The 14,127-nt window shown below is 45.2% G+C and overlaps 1 pseudogene; it reads right to left on the reverse strand.

Moving 5' to 3' along the window:
* Nucleotides 1–14,127, reverse strand: part of LOC119914378 — a 267,025-nt pseudogene that overhangs the window by 22,955 nt on the left and 229,943 nt on the right.

Genomic DNA, 14,127 nt, shown 5'->3' on the forward strand with positions numbered 1-14,127 from the left:
TCTGGGTATTTTTGGCATACTGCAGATTTTGCTTTTGTTTGCATACTGGATACTATATACTACTTTTGGCCAAATAAGTACATACTACGAGTAGGCGGTTTCGAATACAGCCTGAGACAACTGTCTGTCAGATAATTTACCTAGCATCTACTTAAATGTATAAGTTACTGAAACCTAAACATAAAAATACCTCTCCTCTCTCTAATCCAGGTAACTGTCATCAAAGGAGGGTTGAATCCAGCCTGAACGAGGTTGAAGACACTCAAAGACATTTTGCCTCTCATCCAAGGACTTCTTCAGTTCTGATTGATTTACGAGGTCTTCCAGCTATTTAACCTCTGTAGGTCGTTATGAAGGTGATGCATACCACCTGGTTCGTTAGTGTTCCTGGCTGTTGTAACAATTGTCATTATGGTTGTTGGAGTCACCTGAGAAACTGAAGAGGCCTCTTGTCTTCAAGTATCTTCAATCAGTCACTTGGACTCTCTCAGTAATTTGGCAAGCCATGATGATAATATAGTGAAGTTTGTAGTTTATTTTAGTTAATTTCAGAAATAAATACCAAATTCAGTCTGATTAAGGAATTCTAATTCAAACAAGTGTTTTCCTCTTGTGGCAATAGGTGTGTACATATCTGTACATTACTAGTCGCAGGGATCGCTTGTGAAATTTCATTCATATCTAAGAGAGAATTCTAGTACAAGGAGTACATTCTAAATATGAGGAAATTGTTGAATGCTACAAATTCTTCTAAATCCCTTATTTGTGACACTTTCTAAAAATTTTTGGTACGCCTGGTTTTTGCATGAGGCTAGAGGTCTAACAAACATGTTGCATGTGATTCCTTTCCTCATGAAACATTTGTCACTTTATTTCATATTTTAAATACTGCATTTACTTCTATATTTTTTTGCAAGCAGTCTTCTTCACTGCCTTTGTTGGTACATTGCTGGGTTTCTTTGTACATCTAACTGCTAATTCGGGAAACAGCATGAAACTGACGGCAGGGCTGTATATTGCATTGCCTGTTTACATCTGCATGCCTCATAGTGATTGGTGTTCAAAAAACACAATAATCACTTCTTGTGTATTCATCATTGTGTGAAACTAATTAATGGAACTTTTCCTGCGTCAAATTGGAATAAAGCAGGACGTTCTGAGGGATTTGGATAACTCTTTGTATAAAATAACTACTTATAATATAGATATAAAACATGTCCAACTAGTTTGGAAGGAGACACAATCAAATGGAAACATACGTAGGCAAATACACACACACACACACACACACACACACACACACACAATAAATGTTCAATAAATAGTCATAAGCTCACTGACAACAACAATCCCTTGATCCAGGTCTTAAAGAGCCAGCTCATAATAAATGATGAAAAACCTCCAACCAAATTCTCCTCATAAGAAAGTATACGAAGTCAGTTTTAATTAAAAAAGATAAAATAGCGGATGGCTGAGAATATTTCACATTGATCATTGTATGATGATAACTGTACATCCCATACAACACATATTTTTTTGTGATTTTGAGACGAAATTTGTGATGAAATATTTCTTTAAGACCTGAAAAACTTTAACAGCCCTCCCCCAGTCTCCACAGCAACCACCACCAGCCATTGGTCAGAGGTGGTAACCGTGGTAAAAATACAAACCACTTAGATGATGTCATCAGGGTAGGTGGATTATTATAACAACGAGTAAGCCGCTATGCCCCATTCATCACACTCGCATACTGCAACGCCCATCTGCACTATGGAATGGGACCAGACATCACTCCCCATGGTGGTTTATTTTCCTGAGCAGGGCTGCACATGGACACAGCCACAGCTCACACACTGGCTAAAAACCACTTGATTACTACAGCAGGTGGTCAATTAGAGTAATCTGATCATTAATGTTAACGTTTTAGAGCACTGATTGAGGAATCCACTTACCATTGTAAGTCAACTATAAAAAATTGCTCTTTCTAAGTTTCAAGTATAGAGAAACAAAGCTGTGTGAATGGGGAGAGGGACAGTATGCTAAGCAGCAGGTTAGTAGTGTGAATGGTACATGGCAGTGCAGGTTGGCTAGCATTGTTATACTGATCCACCCACCTTAATGGGGATCCTTTGGGCGTGGCAATGCCATAGCCTTTGGAGTCCAGGTTTCCTCCCACTTTCATGGTGTCGCAGGGTTTCCTCTGTTCGATGTACTCATTCATGGTGGACTCTAGCAGGTAGGCATATTTCCCTTTGGACTTCCTGACACGCAGGACGCCTTCCGAAGTTTTCTTGACAAAGACGGAAGGTTCTGCTGATTTCATGTACTGCCACATCTTGTCAAACAAGGCGATTTTAGAGCGCTAAAAAAAGAGAGACAGACACAGATAAGATACTACAACATAGCTTGGACAACTTGAGGACCGTTATGTACACTGTTATGCCGACAGGCACAGGGTGCTTCAAGGTCCAAGGTAGATTTATTTATCATTTTACAACACAGGGTTGTATAACGAGAAGGCAACAGGGTGAACAGGCTGTGGCTGGGTGGGTACTGTCCTTTAGTATCCTTTGGGCTCTGCAGGCACCTCACAGATATCCCTGATGCTCGGGAGATGGGTACCAATGATCTTCTGAGCAGTTTGAATCACGCTGCAGAGCCCTCTGGTCCTGGGCCGTGCACATCCCATGCCAGTTTGTGATGTTTCCAGTCAGGATTCTTTCTATTGCTCCTCTGTAGAAGCTGACAAGCACTTGGCACTGGAATTTGGCCTTCTTAAGCTTCCTCAAGAAGCAGTGGTTTCTGAGCTTTCTTCACCAGCGTGGAGATACTGTTCACCTGCACCACCTCTGCAACCACAAATGTAGACAGGAGTGTGTGTCTTTATCTCCTTTTTCCTAAAATCAATGATCAACTCCTTGGTTTTGCTGACATTGAGCAGTAGGTTGTTCTCTGTACACCACTCTACAAGATTATGAATTTCCTACCAATATGAAGTCTCATCGTTGTTTGAAATCCAGCCGATAATGGTGGTGTTGTACGCAAACTTCACAACAGAGTTCTCTCCATGTCAAGGGATGCAGTCGTGGGTGTACAGCGTGAACAGGAGATGGCTGAGCACACAGCCCTGGGGGGCTCCAGTGTTGAGCACTAGAGTGGTGGAGGTGTGTCCAATATCCAGTTGCAGAGTGTTGTATTTAAACCCAGAGCACTTCATCAGAATGGGTGTGACTGCCACAGGGCGGTAGTCATTTAGACTAGACACTACAGACTTTAGGTTCAGGAACGATGGTGGCTGTCTTGAAACAGGTGGGAACCCTCTCCTGAGACAGTTAGATGTTGAAAATGTCAGTAATAACATCAACTACCTAATTGGCACAGGTTTTAGTACACAGCTTGATGACATGGAGCATGGATTTTATCAGGCTCAGCTGATTTACTCATCACTCAGCAGGACAGTGCTCTGGAGGTGGAGTAGACACCTGACTCTTTGTTGAGGAGCGAGCATAAAAGATGTTAAGTTCTCTGGTAATGTGGCCTCACACATGATAGAGGGACCTCCTGCTTTTGTAGCCTGTGATGTTTTCGACGGAGTGCCACACACTTAATGGCATCCCATTTTTAATCCGAAGGGTTTAATATGGAGTTGGTCCACCCTTTGCAGGTGTAACAGCTTCAACTCTTTTGGGAGGCTGTCCACAAGGTTTAGGAGAGTGTTCATGGGAATTTTTGACCATTCTTCTTCAACAAACTCCCTCATCCCTGTCTATATGGACCTTGCTTTGTGCATTGGTGCACAGTCATGTTGGAAGAGGAGGGGGCCATCCCCAAACTTTTTTTCAATGCCTCAATTTTACAATGTAGTCAGGTAAGTACCGTTCTCCTGGCGACCGACAAACCCAGACTCCATCGGATTGCCAGACAGAGAAGCATGATTCGTTACTCGAGAAGACATCTTCACTGCTCTGGTGTCCAATGGCGGTATGCTTTACACTACTGCATTTGACGCTTTGCATTGCACTTGGTGATGTAAGGCTTGGATGCAGCTGCTCGGCCATCAAAACCCATTCCATGAAGCTCTCTACGAACTGTTCTTGAGCTAATCCGAAGGCAACACAACATTTCGAGGTCTGTAGCTATTGACTGCAGAAATTGGGACTTCTATGCACTGTGCGTCTCAGCATGCACAAACCCTGCTCTGTGATTTTATGTGGCTTACCTATCGAGATCATTTTGTTTCAATATTATTTGTGTGAACAGATGAGCGATCCGTGTGTAAATGTGTAATCTGTAAATATATAACTCTTCCCACAAACATAAAATAAAGATTTGTAAACTCAATTTTTTTTTGCAAATATAAAACTGATTTTCAAATACACAAACAAAACATTTCTGTGAATATGTTTAATACTTTAAAAGATAAATTAACCACATATGTGAATATCATTTGTGAACATTTACAACTTTCAAATAGGCATTTGTGTGTCCAGTTTTAATTCATAAATTGTTGAAAAGCATTTGTGTGTCACAGCGGATATAGGATAGAGCAGGCTGGAGGAGGCAAACGCAGGACACAGAGCAAGTTCAATTCATTCATTTATTAACAGAAGGCGAACGCACTTACAGTCCAATGATAAATCCAAAAAAGTGAGGCACGGGGTAAACACAGATCCAAGGTTCAGGCAGGCAATGTTACAGGTAGACATCCAAGGCTGACAAACTACACAGGAGACTCATGGCAGGCTACAAACCACATCACACTGTAATGACTGGAAAGGGAATGAACAGAAACACCAAATATATATACACAAGAACTAATGAGCAGGGCGGGAGCAACACAGTTGAAAGGGATCAGGACTACCGAGGCGGAGAGACAGCAGGGGAAAACAGAGAGGCAGGCAAGCAAAGAGACAGCAAGAGAGACAGGCAGGCAGAGAACCAGGGGAACAGACAGAAAACATGTTACAAAATACCAGACAAGAATCTAACTTCAGACAATAACAGAAACCCATGTAAACAGACAAACACCGAACAACTATAACACAGGGATCATAACAGACAAAACCTAAATGAGAACACAGAACTAGAACACAGAATACAGAGCAAACTAAACTAAAATAATGCAGACAAAGAACTATAAGTAAATACTAAGACATGAACTAAGGCACAGGACTAGGAACAAAGACATGGAACCAAAATACAGACTAAATAACAGATGACCCAAAACTAAAGACAAAGCTGAAACCAAAGACAGACTAAATAACAGATACAGAAATGCCTAAAATAACAAAACTGAGAATAAACTAAACAAGGCAGGCAGGCACACAGCGTGACAGTACCCCCTCCCCCAAAACAAAAAACCCACCTAACAAAACATGAAGTCCAAGACCCAACCAGGGTGGGAGGAGGGAGGGCAGGAGGAGGGTCAGAACAAACAAAAAACAGACAAGGAATTCTCAGGTGGGTGGCCCGAGGGCAGAGCAGGACAAAGGAATAAAATAGTTCAGGGGGCCGACCCGGCGGTCGACCGAGCAGGTCAGGAGGGCAAAACAGTTCAGGAGGTCGTCCCGGAGGACGACCGAGCAGGCCACACGAGTCAGGAAGGCGAATCCTCTCTGGGTTACCGGCAACTGGACAGGCAACAGAGGAGCCGGGCTTGGAACCGGCAAAAACAGGCTGGGGGTCAGGCAAGCGGCTAGCAGCGCTAGCAGGCCGGGGATCAGGCAGGCGGCTAGCAGTGCTAGCTGAACAGGTTACAGGCAGGACAGGCGGAGGACTAGCAGCACTAGACGAACAGGTTACAGACAGGACAGGCGGAGGGCTAGCAGCGCTAGCCGAACAGGTTACAGCTAGGACAAGTGGAGGACTAGCAGCACTAGTCAAGCAGGATACAGGCGGGACAGGCGGAGGACTAGTGGTACTAGTCGAGCAGGGTACAGGCAGGACAGGCAGAGGACTCAAGCAGGACAGCAGAATGCTTCCCAGTAGGCAGCTAGCAGGCCGGGAACTAGGCCTATGGAGGCTAGCTGACAGGGGGCTGGCAGACTGGAGCTCAGTGCTTCCAGGCCGGGGGTCAGGCTTGTTGTGAGCTGGCTGGTGGCTAACACACTGGGTGCAAGCAGAGTCTCCAGCAGGTAGCTAGTAGGCCGGGATCAGGCAGCCTGGTGCTAGCTGGCAGCCTGTTAGCTGGCACCGAGCTAAAAGATTGAGGGGCCAATGAGGAACTTGCTGGTTGAGGAGAGGGTTGTGGAGGAAGCTTGAAAGCCACTCAGTGACAGAGTCTCTTAGTCCTTGCTTGGCCAAAAGCTTCTTTAGCACTGGCATGACTGGCCCTTTTCCACATACTAAACAGCTCTGACAACACCAAAAACAGTTCATAAAATTCATCGGACCATGTGTTCACTGGGTCGAAATGAGGTCCGGTCATTCTGTCACCGGATGTAGGATAGAGCAGGTTGGAGGACCCAAACGCAGGACACAGAGCAGGTTCAGTTCAGAAAGGTTTATTAACAGAAGGCGAGCGCACTTACAGGCAGTGGGTGAGTCCAATGATACATTTTTGTAAACAGTATAAATATCTTCCTAACATTTGACCAAACGGGAAGCTTCCCGTCTATAATATGAAGCGAATGCGGAAGTCCCTGAAACCTGCATTCTATTGAAAAACCAGCAGGGGGCGACTCTTCTGGTTGCAAACAGGAAAATGACCCTACTTCTCAGCTGAATCATTACCCCAGTAAACACTTTCCTGATGAGTTTATGGTCTCAGTCGCTAGTTTCAAGTCTTTTTCAATACAAAATGATGTTCATTTAGTAAATTATGGTCCACTTTATTTTAAAATAGACCAAAAAGCAGAGTATCTTTCAGAGTGGGATTATCTATGATTTACAAGTCGTTACCATAGCGACCTGTCAATCAGGCTAGAGCCGACTTGGACGTTCGGCACTGTGTAAATTTAACCAGCGCCATTGAAAAAGCTTATTAGGATTTGGCTGTTCACTTTCTCTGGTGAGTACATTTAGTTTTAAGACTGTTGTTCGCTAGACAGAGTTATCAGCCCTGCTAAAATGACAGTTAACGTGAGTTACAGTTGCACTTAGCTAAGTAAGCTAGCTAGCTTACGCTGTATCTTCATTTTGCTGTTGGAAAAAAAATTTTGGTTTTTGGAGACGTGATGTTGCCTGCTGACAACATTATTTCCGCATTTCAAAGTACAGCAGAGCTGCCTGAAAGCATTGCTTGATGCTGTCGCTAACGAAATATCAGCAGCTCTCAACAATAAGCGCATTCAGACTGAAATTCAACTGTGGTATTGTGTCGAAAGAGGAAGCGATTAAAACCACAGGTGAATAAGAAATAATATATTATACATGTAATTTGTTAAGCTGTGAGGAGAGGGAAAGTCCGCTGGCCGCTGGGTTAATTTAAGCAGTCTGAAATCCCATAGCCTTTAGCTAATGTTAATGGTGTGAAGCTAAAAACAAACCTTGACTGTTGAGCTAAATGTTTAAATGTTCATGTTGTTGAGCCATGTTTGTAAGTGGAGTCAATTAGCTTGTCTGCACATAACCAGTAGCAGTAGTTTCTACACCTGTGGCCATGGAAGTGACTGGAACACCTGAAATCAATGATTCAGAGGGGTGTCCTAAAACTTTTGGAAATATTGTGTATCTTTGGTGTTGTTGGGGTTGAGGTCTCTCTCCAGTCTCTGCTGATATCTTAGTTTTGCCTCCTTGATGCCAGCTTTCACTCTCTCTGGCGGTGTTGTATGCTTCTTTATTAACCGACTGAAAACCAGCTTTTTTCTAAAAAAGTTCATCTCTTCATCCAGGCTTTCTGGTTGTGGAACGATTTTATTGTCTTTGTGACCACTAGGGCTGGCCTGAATGTCACTTTTTAAGCCTTGAAGCTTTAATAGTAATAAACAGTGAAAAATCAAATCTTTGCAGCGGGGGCGGGATGGGGAGTCTGCTCAACAGTTGTGATTATTTAGAGATCTGTTGATAAGCAGGCTGTCATTTCATGAGCAATAGCTATGTATTTGATTGACAGAAGCAGAACAGCAGAAGAAGGATGAATGCCCATGAAATCCTGGCAAAAACATGAGTGAGGGAGAATCTGATGGGGAAGAGAAATGGGCGGACATGAGTGTTTAAGTCTGTATGTAGCCCCTGGGTTAAACCCCAGAGCTAATTTAAACACAGCAGTGTAAACCCTACATTGTTACTATAGTAGGCGCTGTTCCTTTAAGGGGACAGTGTTTTCACAGTTTGTTTAGAACGTACATCACTCAACACGAGGTGAGACATATTAACCTGCTGCTTTTATTTATGTGCCTTTGATTAGTCCATTGACAGAGACATCCAGCTTCTAAAAGGTATGATTTGTTAGGGGCGGGACTAGTAGTCAGAGGAACTGGAGGAGAAAAAAACAAGGGAGACGTGAGAGAAGTAGACACCGCAGTGTGAGTGTGTGACTGTATTTTGAGTGGTGAATAGCTGCGAACCAAGACAAATATTAGAGTGTAGAGCCTGACTCATTTAAGAGAAGTGTGTTTGAGAGTCTGCTGTGGACATTACCGTGTATCTCTGAGCTAACTTCGGCCTGTAGGCTAATTAGCATAGTATCTCACGGCTTGCTTGCCGTGTGTGTGTGTGGACTATGAGGCCCGGACAGAACACCAGATGGCGCCCCGTGTGACCAGAAAAACACGGGTGCACCTCTGGCTCAACACGAGGTGGAAGTGGAAGCGCTGTATCTCATGCTAGATGATACTGAGAGAGAGAAAAAGAGAGACTGGTCCGTTCCTTTATTCTCATAGCGCAGGCTAACTGAGTTATTATTACAAAAACAGGTCCAGAGCAGAATATTTTAGCCGGCAGGTCCAGGGAGAGCATACGGAAGGAATGTAACCCGAGAGTCCCGTGCATGAGCAATGTTTTGCGACAATTCGTAATGGTTTACGGCACTCTTTGGAATTGCAAAGCAAACTATAAAAAAGAAAGTGGCCAACATAACTGGGCTCAGCAGCCTCCATGCACTTAATGGCAGAAGCAAAGAGACCAAAAAGGATGTTGATGGAGGAAGCTAAGAAGAGAAACAGAGAGTGACCAAGCAAGAGGCTTCAAATCCTCTACAAACTCACTCCACTTTGAGCTGTCACGATTAGTGTTGGGCAAGTTACTTCCAAAATACACTATAGAATACTAGTTACTGCCATTTGAGAGTAATGCTTGTCACATTTGTGTTACTTTTGAGTTACTTTCACTGCTATTTAATAGACACATGTGACACTGATAAGTAAGATATGCTGCATAGGTGGGTTCTTGTGATGTGCAGAGTTTGGTCCCCAGATCAGGTGGGTCTTTGTCATAACAATTAACCTTCTGGTTAATTGCGGGGGGATGGGTGAAATATGATGAATCGCCATTAAGAATGACACTGTGCAGCATAACGTCATTGATTATTTGAATCTCCCAACACACCGACAGGATCTGCCAGGATGAACTGACAGAATGAAAGTAATTTGTTAAAGCACAAACACATAGCATTTACGCATGATCCATCAGGGGAGCTCCACCGTAGTTTGCACCTACCTTTATGTTTTAGTTATGCTTTATATTACTGCGCTAAAGCAAAAAGAAATAAATTACTGAAATTGCATTACTTTTGTTACTTGTGCTTTTTTTATGCGTTACTCCCAACACAGGTCATGATGTTGGAATTTAACTAACTTATACATTACCTTGAAAAATATTGATATTCGATACCAATTTCGAAACCACGGGAGAAAATTGACACAAATTTGATTAAATGACTGAATTTAATTACAAAATTATCTAATCAACTAATCTAAGAAATAAAGGGAAGTTAATAGTGCAGTGCGTTAAGCAGAACAGCATTAGTTCAATTACTTCTGACCATAGTTGGAAAACAAATGCAGCAACCATAGACATTCACTACAGCTACCCAAAAAGAGTAATGTCTGGGACTCCCAGTGTGTCGCAGCAACCCAAAATCATAGGTATCTTTTACTCTGGGGACGCTATATATTCTGACCTGTTTCCTGCCACCTGAATTTGGTCCTAAATTGGAGCAGAAAGTTTCTCCAGAATGCAGGAATTAACACAGTTTATGTTTTATGCTTTGTGTAAAACTAGTGGGCGACATCATCGTTAGAGTGAAGAGTTGTAAAATCTCTTCTTAAAAAATCTCTTAAATTTGTTCTCACTCCACTCCAACAAAATTCCCTCTCCATACACGTTTTTACATCAAAATGCTGGTTCTACACATGTATTTATGGAAGTGACAAGAATGCCAAGCAACTGCCATATAAATGCCTGTCACAATCCTGGTCTAGTCTGTCTGCACTTGTAATATTCTGATCTTGTCTGATCTGTGTTTCCTTGTCTGTTTCGCTGTTTTGTTTGGAATATGTCTGTATTATAGTTATTTAGTTTGGTTGGTTGGTTGGTTTGGTCTGTGCTTTGAGTTTAGTTTCAGTCTGTTTTTCCTGTCATGTTTTATATCTGTCTGTCTTATGGTTAGTTTGGTCTGCTTTGTGTTTTGGTCTTTATTTCAGTCTGTTCGTCTGTACTTGTTTTTTGGTCTGTTCTGTTTAGGTTTCTGTGTGTGCTTTGTCTGTTTTGGGTTTTGGGTTCTACTTGTAGTTTGATTCTTGTTTTGTGTTGTGTAACCTGTCTGTGTTCAGTCTGTCAATCACCTGTGGCCTGTACTACAAATCAAGGTAACTGGCTTATCCAGGTAACTTCAGGAGTAACTCTGTGATGTCATGTGTAACTTTCCGATTAACCCGTACTACAAAAGGTGAACATGTGTTTTACAAAGTTTGTTTACACTGCATCTCTAAACACATAGAGCAGGTTCTGTTTGTGGGTAACTCAAGGTTACCCTGTATACGTGGACTACACACCACATATGTACTCAGTGTTAATGATGAGAAGTAAGCTATTATTACATACCACTTGATTAAATATTTTGAGATTTCCTGACTTGTTCCACTGTGGTTGCAACACAACATGCGTCCATACAGCAAGCCTCTGTGATTTTAGGCAGGAGATATTAATTAATTAACAGGCCAGTTTCATAGACCATCTGTAGGCTTTAATTGATTAAGTGTTTTCACATATTTAGATTGACTATTTTGTGTCCAAAAAACTCCCTGAAATTAAAGTCACAAAAAATCTAAATCTCTCTGCGGTTTTCTTCTGAATACGCCCAATCCATGGCAAAGTCTCTAAAGTGCATGATAATATAGTGATTGTGGGCTAAACTCATGATTATTTCCTCACTGCTAAATACCAATGTGGAGTCTAATAGGACATAACTTTCCACTGCATGTATAGTACATGGCAGTGTGTGAATCTTGGAAATTTTATTCTTTTTCAGATTGTTACGCTTCTCTGCTGGCTCTTTGGCCCTCAAATTTGTGGACACTGGTTGACGTCGCACAGGAGGCAGAATACATTAGCCGTCATATGTCAGCTGGGCCCAGCCTCCCCTCGCCCGCCCCGTTGTCCCTGAAGAGCATATTCCTCTGCCCGCTGCTGTCTCGGATGAGTCAGCGAGCGCCGTTACACACATTTCCTCCACACTTTACGGACTGGCTGCAGCTGGCTGGACAGCCTTTGTGCGGCTTGGCTCCGTACGGGTGTGCAGTGTCAGCCAACATCCAGAGGGCTGCCGCCCACTGTCAGCGGTCCGTATCTCCGGCCCAAGAGCTCTCTCTGCCCTGCCTGTAGCCAGCCGGATAGGCGGTACCCGGTCTGGCCGCGCTTCCCTCCAATCCGGCGGTACCAGGAAGATGCCGCCTCGGATCCGAAGACTCTGCTGTTTCCACCGACATCCCGATCACCAAGGTGGAAGGCTTCTCAGACCAGGGTTTCAGCCCAGTCCCTTCGCTGGAGACCAACCTCACGGCGTCCTTCGTTGTCAAGCCTTGAGGGCTACCTCCCTCCACCACCACCAGGAAGAAAAAGAGATCAACAAAGGGGCCAGCACGCAGCTCAAGGACTGGGCCACTGCTGTCATCACCGCTGCCCAGATATGTGTTGACCCAGATTCACCGTATCCTGTGGCTCTTGCAGTCCGCCATCCCCGAGACTGTCAGGAAGGATCTGGTGGAGGCTCTTCGGTCCTCCTTTCCGGACCCTGGTTGACACGATGCGGTCCACCGCCCAGGAGGCAGAGAGCATCAAGCTTCACGTCAGCTGGGCCAAGCCTCCCCCCGCCCACCCCGTTCTCCCTAAAGCATGTTCCTTGGCCCGCTGCTGTCTCGGATGAGTCAGTTACGCCGTTACACACATTTCCTCCACTTGCTGCAGCTGGCTGGACAGCCTTCGTGCAGCCTGGCTCCGATGTTCAGTCCATTCTCCCTGCAGCCCGCCCCTGCCTCCCTCCCCTCTCTGGGGGAGCGGCACAGCGGTGAACCCTCTCCACCGCACACCCTAAGCGGCGCCGTCCCCGTTTGGCTAGTGTTGGCTCGCTCCCCTCGGCACCGAGAGAGAGCAACACGCCTAGCTGTCAGGCTGACTCAAGCATACTCGCCACTCAGGGCAGTGCTTCCCCCTGCCTGACGGACCGTGTAGGTGCCCAGCCTCCCCCATGGGTCGCAGGTGGCTACACTTCATGGCCACCAGATGACCTCATCAGCAGGTCTGACCACTTTCACAGCACCACTCCGAGTGGCGCGTCTCCTGTTCCAGCTCCAGCTCCAGGCTTAGCTTCAGGAGCTCCTGGAGAAGCAGCCTATCTCCAGAGTACCTCTGGGGGAGGAGAACCAGGGGTTCTGCCTCCCACTATTTCCTGGTCAGGAAAAAGATGGGGGGAGACGCATCTTGGACCTGTGTCGGGGCCTGCTGCTCCACAGTCGGATTTGGCGGTAGTTCTACGCGCCCTGATCCAAGCCCATTTCGAGCACTTGGAGAAGGCCCTTTCGGTCAAGGTCGCTCTGTTCATAGCTCTGACGTCGGCCAATCCGGCTGCCCTCTCTGTGGCTCTGTCATGTCTCCGGATCCAGGGTGACAGCAGATTTGTTGTGCCCTAATCCTGCTTTCATGCCTAAGAGCATCACCAGCTCCTTCTAATCGCAGGTGATCTCTCTCAGGCTTCTTTCCTCCCCCCAATGGGTCTGAGGATGAAGCTACGTCTCACCTCCTCTGCCCAGTGCGCTGTCCTGCTATGTAGCAAGCACGGCCGCCTGGTGCCTGTTTGTGCACTACAGGGAACAGTCCAAGGGGCTTCCCCTGTCGGCACAGAATCTGTCTCACTAGCTGTGCAAGGCTATCTCACAGGCCTATGTGTCAGCCGGTGTATCTCCCCCAAACGGCATCAGGGCGCACTCCACAAGAGGCGTCTCCTCTTCTGTTGCATTGCACGATGGAATGTCGGTGGACGACATCTGCATGACGGCCTCCTCGTCTTCCCTGTGCTTGTTCGTCCGTTTCTACCTGCGGGATGTCTCCCGCTTCTCCCTGACTCACTCATTACTGAGTGTTTTGTCTGAGTGATTGTCCTCTGTGAGTGCGCGGTGCGTTTCTCCCACCAGACACTGGGGAGCGGCTGCTGCTCACATTGGGCCTGCTCTACATGCAGCTGTCTTGACCTCGTCTGCACCTGCACAGCTGCGGGGCCCCCCCATCCAGTCCCCGGCCTTTTACGCATGGGTCGGTTCTCTGCCTTCCCATGTCGGTTCTCTGCCTTCCCATGTTGCTCCATTGGTGATTGCGCGCACATCATCAGTTACATCATCAATAAATATTAACAAGCCTATTCCAGAAGCAGCCATGCACGCCCAAGTACTGACATTACCTCCACCATGCTTCACAGATGAGCTTGTATGCTTCGGATCATAAGCAGTTCCTTTCTTTCTCCACACTTTGGCCTTTCCATCACTTTGCTAGAGATTAATCTTGGTCTCATCAGTCCATAAGATTGTGTTCCAGAACTTTTGCGGCTAATCTCGTACTTCTTTGCAAATTTCAAGGTGGCCTTCCAATTCTTACCGCTGATGAGGACATTCCAAATTTTTGTGCTTTGCTATGCCTAATGTTTGTCCAATGTTCAATTTTCCTTCTTTTCTCAGCTTGACAATGGCTTGCGAATTT

This window comes from Micropterus salmoides, unplaced genomic scaffold (genome assembly GCF_014851395.1).
Source record: "Micropterus salmoides isolate LMB-PRFRI ecotype aquatic unplaced genomic scaffold, ASM1485139v1 Ms_hic_scaffold_1, whole genome shotgun sequence".
NCBI lineage: Eukaryota > Metazoa > Chordata > Actinopteri > Centrarchiformes > Centrarchidae > Micropterus > Micropterus salmoides.